Source organism: Neophocaena asiaeorientalis, unplaced genomic scaffold (assembly GCF_003031525.2).
Source record: "Neophocaena asiaeorientalis asiaeorientalis breed wild unplaced genomic scaffold, Neophocaena_asiaeorientalis_V1.1 scaffold469, whole genome shotgun sequence".
Classification (NCBI taxonomy): domain Eukaryota; kingdom Metazoa; phylum Chordata; class Mammalia; order Artiodactyla; family Phocoenidae; genus Neophocaena; species Neophocaena asiaeorientalis.
Genome location: NW_020172691.1, coordinates 931,788 through 937,859, shown reverse-complemented (window position 1 = coordinate 937,859; position 6,072 = coordinate 931,788).

Sequence of the window (6,072 nt, the reverse complement as noted above, 5' to 3'; positions counted from 1 at the left end):
CCAGGGGCGGAGTCAGCGTGAGGCGGAGGCGGAGCCTGAACTACAATCCCCACAAGAGCGCGCGCGCGCGCTCCGCCACGCTCCGCCCCTTTCTTGAGCGCTGCTCCCGTGACCGGCAGGAGAGAGGGGCGAGCTCTGAGTTGAGGGTTCGAGACCCATCAGGGCGGCGGGAAAAGTCCGACCCTGAGGGCCCTTTGGGAAATCAGCAGAGTGAAGAGACTGAGGCGGAGAGGCACACGCCACCCGTCGCAGTCACTCCCCGAGTCCAGTTTGCTGCTGCCACGTGTCACCGGAGAGCCTGTTCCCAGAGACCAGGATGCGGTCTGGTTCCAGTTCTGCTCTGGGGCCCCAGCCGACTCCGGCCTCACTTTCCCATCTCTACAGTAAGCGAAAGGGACCTCTTGACTCTCCCAGGCGAAACATGCTAATTTTTTAAACATGCTAATGAGCAAATCCGGTTATTCATTCTGGTTAAAGAGGTTAAACCCAGAGGGTCTCAACCAGGGGCAATTTGTCCCCCCACTCCCAGGGGACACTGGGCGATCTCTGGGGACATTTGTGGTTGTTACGCCTGGGGTTCCTTCTGGCATCAAAACCTGGGATGCTGCCAAACACCCCACAATGCATAGGACGCCCCCAAAGCAGCCTCCCAAATTGTCCACAGTGCGGGGGGGGGCGGGGGTTGGAAGACCGTGGTTTAACCCCACTGCTAAGCAAGGAGAAAGATTTAGGTCTAGAAGGACCCTGAAGGGGGAAAATTTTCAATCTTTCCATTTTCTCCCTGCTCCACTCCTGCGAGAACCAAGGTATCCCCTGCCAAGATCTGTTCAACGTCTACCCTTGGAAGGCAGTGGCTGGAGGGTAGAACCCACCTCCTAGAGTCCCCCCCCGCAGCCCAGCTCCTCAGCCTTGCAGGACCCTGAGAGTCCAACCCCCTGTGTTTCTCCTCTTAATTTGCAAAGCATCTCTTGGTGTCCCAATCTATTCCTATGTGAAACAGCACTCCGGGAAACCATCCTGCTGGAAGCTAATCACTCTTTTCTTTTCTAAATACTCTGATTAATGTATGCTTTAGTTTAACTTTTTTTTTTTTTTAGAGACGTCTTTCCATCCCTGCATGTCCCACTCAAGCTAGCCAAGCTAGCCAAGAGTCCCTGTTTTGCTGATTTTTTTTTTTTTTGGCCCTGCCACACAGCTTGTGGGATCTTGTTCCCCAACCAGGGATTGAACCTGGGCCCTTGGCAGTAGTGAAAGCACGGAGTCCTAACCACTGAACCGCCAGGGAATTCCCTGCTGATTTTTTTAAATGCTCTTTAACTGGTATGTTATTAAAAGCAATGCCTAGATTATTTGCATCTAAAAAATGAATCTCTTCAATGTATCTTTCTGCTTATTTTTAATTTCTCAAAATGCAAAAACACAGGTACGGATGTAAAATGGTGCAGCTGCTGTGCAAAACATTGTGGTGGTTCTTCAAAAACTTAAACAAAAAATTACCCAAAAATCCAGCAATTCCACTTCTGGGTATATACAGAAGAGAGTGGAAAGCAGGGACTTGAATGGATACTTGTACACCCACGTTCATAGCAGCATTATTCACAATAGACAAAGGGTGGAAACAACTCAAATATCTGTCATCAGATGAATGGATGAACACAGTGTGGTCCATCCATACAGTGGAATATTACTCGGCCACGAAAAGGAAGGAGATTCTGACACCTGCTATGACATGGATGAACCTTGAGGACGAGACGCTCAGTGAGAGAAGCCAGACACAGAAGGACAAATACTGTCTGATTCTGCTCACAGGGCGTCCCTGGAGGAGTCACAGCCACAGAGACAGGAAGTAGATGGTGGGGTCAGGGGCTGAGGGAGGGGATGGGGAGTGCCTGCTAATGGGCATGGAGTTTCCTTTGGGGTGATAAATATGTTCCACAGTTAGACAGGACTGATGGTTATACAACATCGTGGATGTACTCTCTATCCCACCAAATTGTACTGTCGAAACAGTTAATTTTGTGTTGTGTGAAATTCTCCTGAAAACAAGAAAGACATAAAAGAGAGAAAAGAAATGATCCCTGTCTCTCTGCCTCTTGTTTGCATACTGCCTTCATTTCCTTACCGGCCAGGGACAGACAGGATTTCGGCAATCCTCTGGCTGCAACCTGACAGCTGCTGGCTGGCCTCCAACCCACCTGTCTACCAGTGGGTTCCCCTTGTCCAGGGACCCTGCTGTCAGGCTGTCCATGCAGACAAATGTCCACCTACAACATGCATCCTCTGTGTCAACACAAAGAACTCCACTTTGGGGAGAAAAACCAACAAAGGCCCACTGAATCTTTCTAATGGAAGTCACGCACCAAGTCTGTGCATCCACAGGGCAGCGCTAAGGCGGGGAGGGAGAGGCAGTGTGGCGGGTGGGCAGAACAGGGCGCACACACATAACAGCTTGGTCCAGGTGTGTCTCTTTCACTCGGGTACTGCCTGGTCATCGGCATGGATACAGCAGAGGGGGTGAGAGAGGGGGTGAGACTGGAGTCAGGGCATTGACTCCCAGGTGCACACCCCAGAGAATTAAAAACAGGGACTCAAATACTTGTACATGAGTGTTCCTAGCAGCTCTACTCGCAACAGCCCAGACCTGGAAGCAACCCAAGTGTCCATCAATGGACGCGAGTGGATAACCAGAACAGGGGCCTTCCATACACTAGCGTATTATTCGACATTGGTCCTGGATCAGGAAGATGGGGGAGCTGCCTGTGCTTATGTTTCCAGGACTGGGATGGGGTGGCAATGGAAATGGGTTGGCATCTCCTTACTGGAAACCCCATCAAAGCCGGGCAATTGTAAGTGGTGTCTGTGTTCTATTCTCTTAGGATCCAGCATACCCTTCTGGACATGGCACGCCAATGTTTGTGGGGGACTGTCCTTCTCACATGCTCATGTGGCTCTACAGATCCATTATCAACTTAGCCCCGTCAATCAGAGAATTTCCATCCACAGAGCTTGGTTCGGGGAATGAACATGTAACTCAAGTGGGACCAATGAGAGTCATCCCAGGCACTTTGTCTGAAATATAAGCAGTGTCGCTCATGGTGCCATACAGTGGAAGCCTGGAGCTTCCATGAGTCATTTTTTGCCACCCAACAACTCTGAGATCTGGAGGGCGTGACCATGTCGCACATAGACTCTGACCCTAGATACTAGCCACTCTGCTGTTCCTCGTTTGTGCATTCACCCCCACCTATCAGCTGGACTTAAGCCTTCTGGGAGCATCATTGTGGTTGTTTTGCATTTGTATGTCTGGACCATGAGCCTCAGTTAAAAAAAAAAAAAAATGGGGGCTTCCATGGTGGCGTAGTGGTTGAGAGTCCATCTGCCGATGCAGGGGACACGGGTTCGTGCCCCGGTCCGGGAAGATCCCACGTGCCGCGGAGCAGCTGGGCCCGTGAGCCATGGCCGCTGAGCCTGCGCGTCCGGAGCCTGTGCTCCGCAACGGGAGAGGCCACAACAGTGAGAGGCCCGCGTACCGCAAAAAAAAAAAATGTAATGAGAATGAAGACAAAACAGAAGAGGGCGGATCTTAGAAAGAAAGAGAAGTTGAGGAGTCCATGCCTTCACAACATTGTTTAAGCACCTTTTTTTTTTTTTTTTAGCTGTGCCACACGGCATGTGGGATCTTAGTTCCCAGAGCAGGGATCAAACACGTGCCCCCTGCATTGTAAGCATGGAGTCTTAACCTCTTGACTACCAGGAAAGTCCCTGTGTAGGCACCTAGATCCAGCCATACCTGAAGCAGGTAGCCCTTAGCCCTTCCTGTGTGTCTTGTTTTGGTTTTTTGGTTTAAGCTAATTTGAGTCATGACTTCAGTCTTTTGTAAACCGAGAGTTTCGACTGATAGTGTCCCTTTTGTTTTTTGGGTTTTTTAAAATTTGCATTTATTTATTTATATGTTTTGGCTGAGTCAGGTCTTAGTTGCAGCACTCATGCGGGCTTTCTAGTTGTGGCGTGCTGGCTCAGTAGTTGTGGCATGTGGGCTTAGTTGCCCTGCGGCATGTGGGATCTTAGTTCCCCGACCAGGGATCGAACCGGCGTCCCCTGCATTGCAAGACAGATTCTCAACCAGTGGACCACCACAGATGTCCCATGTCCCTTTTGTTTTGATGTGATTCATCATCCAGCACCTCTCACAAGTAACGTGATCCTCAAAACTCACGGTGGTAGGTTAGTGTCTGCCACCAAAATGTGGCAAAACCATGGAATCGGTTCCCCAATTGGAAGCTCAACAGCAGCAGAAAGCACCCTGGAGTCAGTCAGAAGCCTGTGTCAGCTGCAGAGGTAAGACTTCCACCTCTGCAGGGCAGTCCGTCAACAAATGAGTCCAGGGGGAAGAGAGGCTTCCCCCCAAGCCGCCCCTATCTCCATGCGGCTGGGGCCAAAGTCAACATTTCTTCAGCCAAGTTGTGTGGCTTGTGTTTATCTGGCTTTTCATCCTGTTGACTTTCTGAGGTTGCTAGGGGCAGCTGTATAGGCCCCAGGTGTTTCCCGCCTCTCTGGGGATCTTCCTGGAAATGGGTTGCAGGGGGCTTCCTTCAACTGCCCAAGAAAGACAGATTAAAGGCTGTGAGAGCCTCACAAGGAGGGGAAGGTTGCCATCTCCTGTTTCCCGGAGGTTACAGGACACTTTCAATAAATGAATCCCTGCCTACCTACCCAGACTCTAACACACACACACACACACACACACACACACACACACACACACACCTCATCTGGCCATTCCCCCAGGCCAGAAAACATTAGTTTCCAAGAGCAAATTCAAGTGTTGTAAAATTCTAAAACACAACCTCTTTTCTCACAGCCCTTTAACACTTAGTTTACACACAATTAAAACCTACAGCGTTCTCTGCGGTCCCAGGTCTCAGATGCTGAAAGTAATGATAATAATTAATAGAGGTTAGAGACTTCCCTGGTGGCGCAGTGGTTAAGAATCTGCCTGCCAATGCAGGGGACATGGGTTCGATCCCTGGTCTGGGAAGATCCCACATGCCGCGGGGCAACAAAGCCCGTGCGCCACAACTACTGAGCCTGCATGCCGCAACTACTGAAGGCCGCATGCCACAACTACTGAGCCCATGTGCTGCAACTACTGAAGCCTGTGCTCCTGGAGGCTGTGCTCTGCAACAAGAGAAGCCTCCGCAATGAGAAGCCCGTGCACCGCAACGAAGAGTAGCCCCCACCTGCCACAACTACAGAAAGCCTGTGTGCAGCAACAAAGACCCGATGCAGCCAAAAACTAAATAAAATTTTTTTAAAAAATAGTGGTTAATATTGAGACTTCCCTGGCGGTCCAGCGGTTAGGGCTCCATGCTTCTGCTGCAGGGGGCTTGGGTTTGATCCCTGGTAGAGGAACCAAGATTCTGCAAACTGTGTGATGCAGAAAAAAAAAAGTGGCTAATATTTACTAAATGCTTATTTGGAAACAGACACCATTCTCAACACTTTATATCATCTCATTTAGTCTTTTCAACAACTCTGTAAGACAGCAGTGTAACCTGTTTTAAAGATGAGGAAACAGAGATGCAATCTCCTAACCACCCAGCTATCTTTCATTGAATCTGTGTCCTTTTGATTATTTTACATTTATGCTTACATTTATGTGTGCGCCTCCCCAACTAACATCCCAAGGTCTGCCTAGCTGTCCACTGTGGTTCTAGCTTAGCCAAAAACAGGGCCTGGCACAGCTAGGAAGACCACAAATCTTCGTCTCTGAGTTTTGCGGCCGCGGAATGACCCACCCCTCGCCACGTGGGAGTGGGGTGTCAGAGAGGAACCCTCATCTCTAGTACTCCCTATTCTTTCCCGGCCAGCTCTTTATTGTATTGTCTTTCCAGCATTTATATTAGCTGGTGATATTTACCTAGAATGTCTGCTCCAGGATGACTGGACATGTTGTCTACGGAGGTATCCCCATTGTCCAGAGTGAGAGCGCAATTCGTGCGAAGGGACCACGTTATTATTGTTATTATGCTGACAAATCAGTCGCTCACGCATCCCGCCCCGCCCCCACCC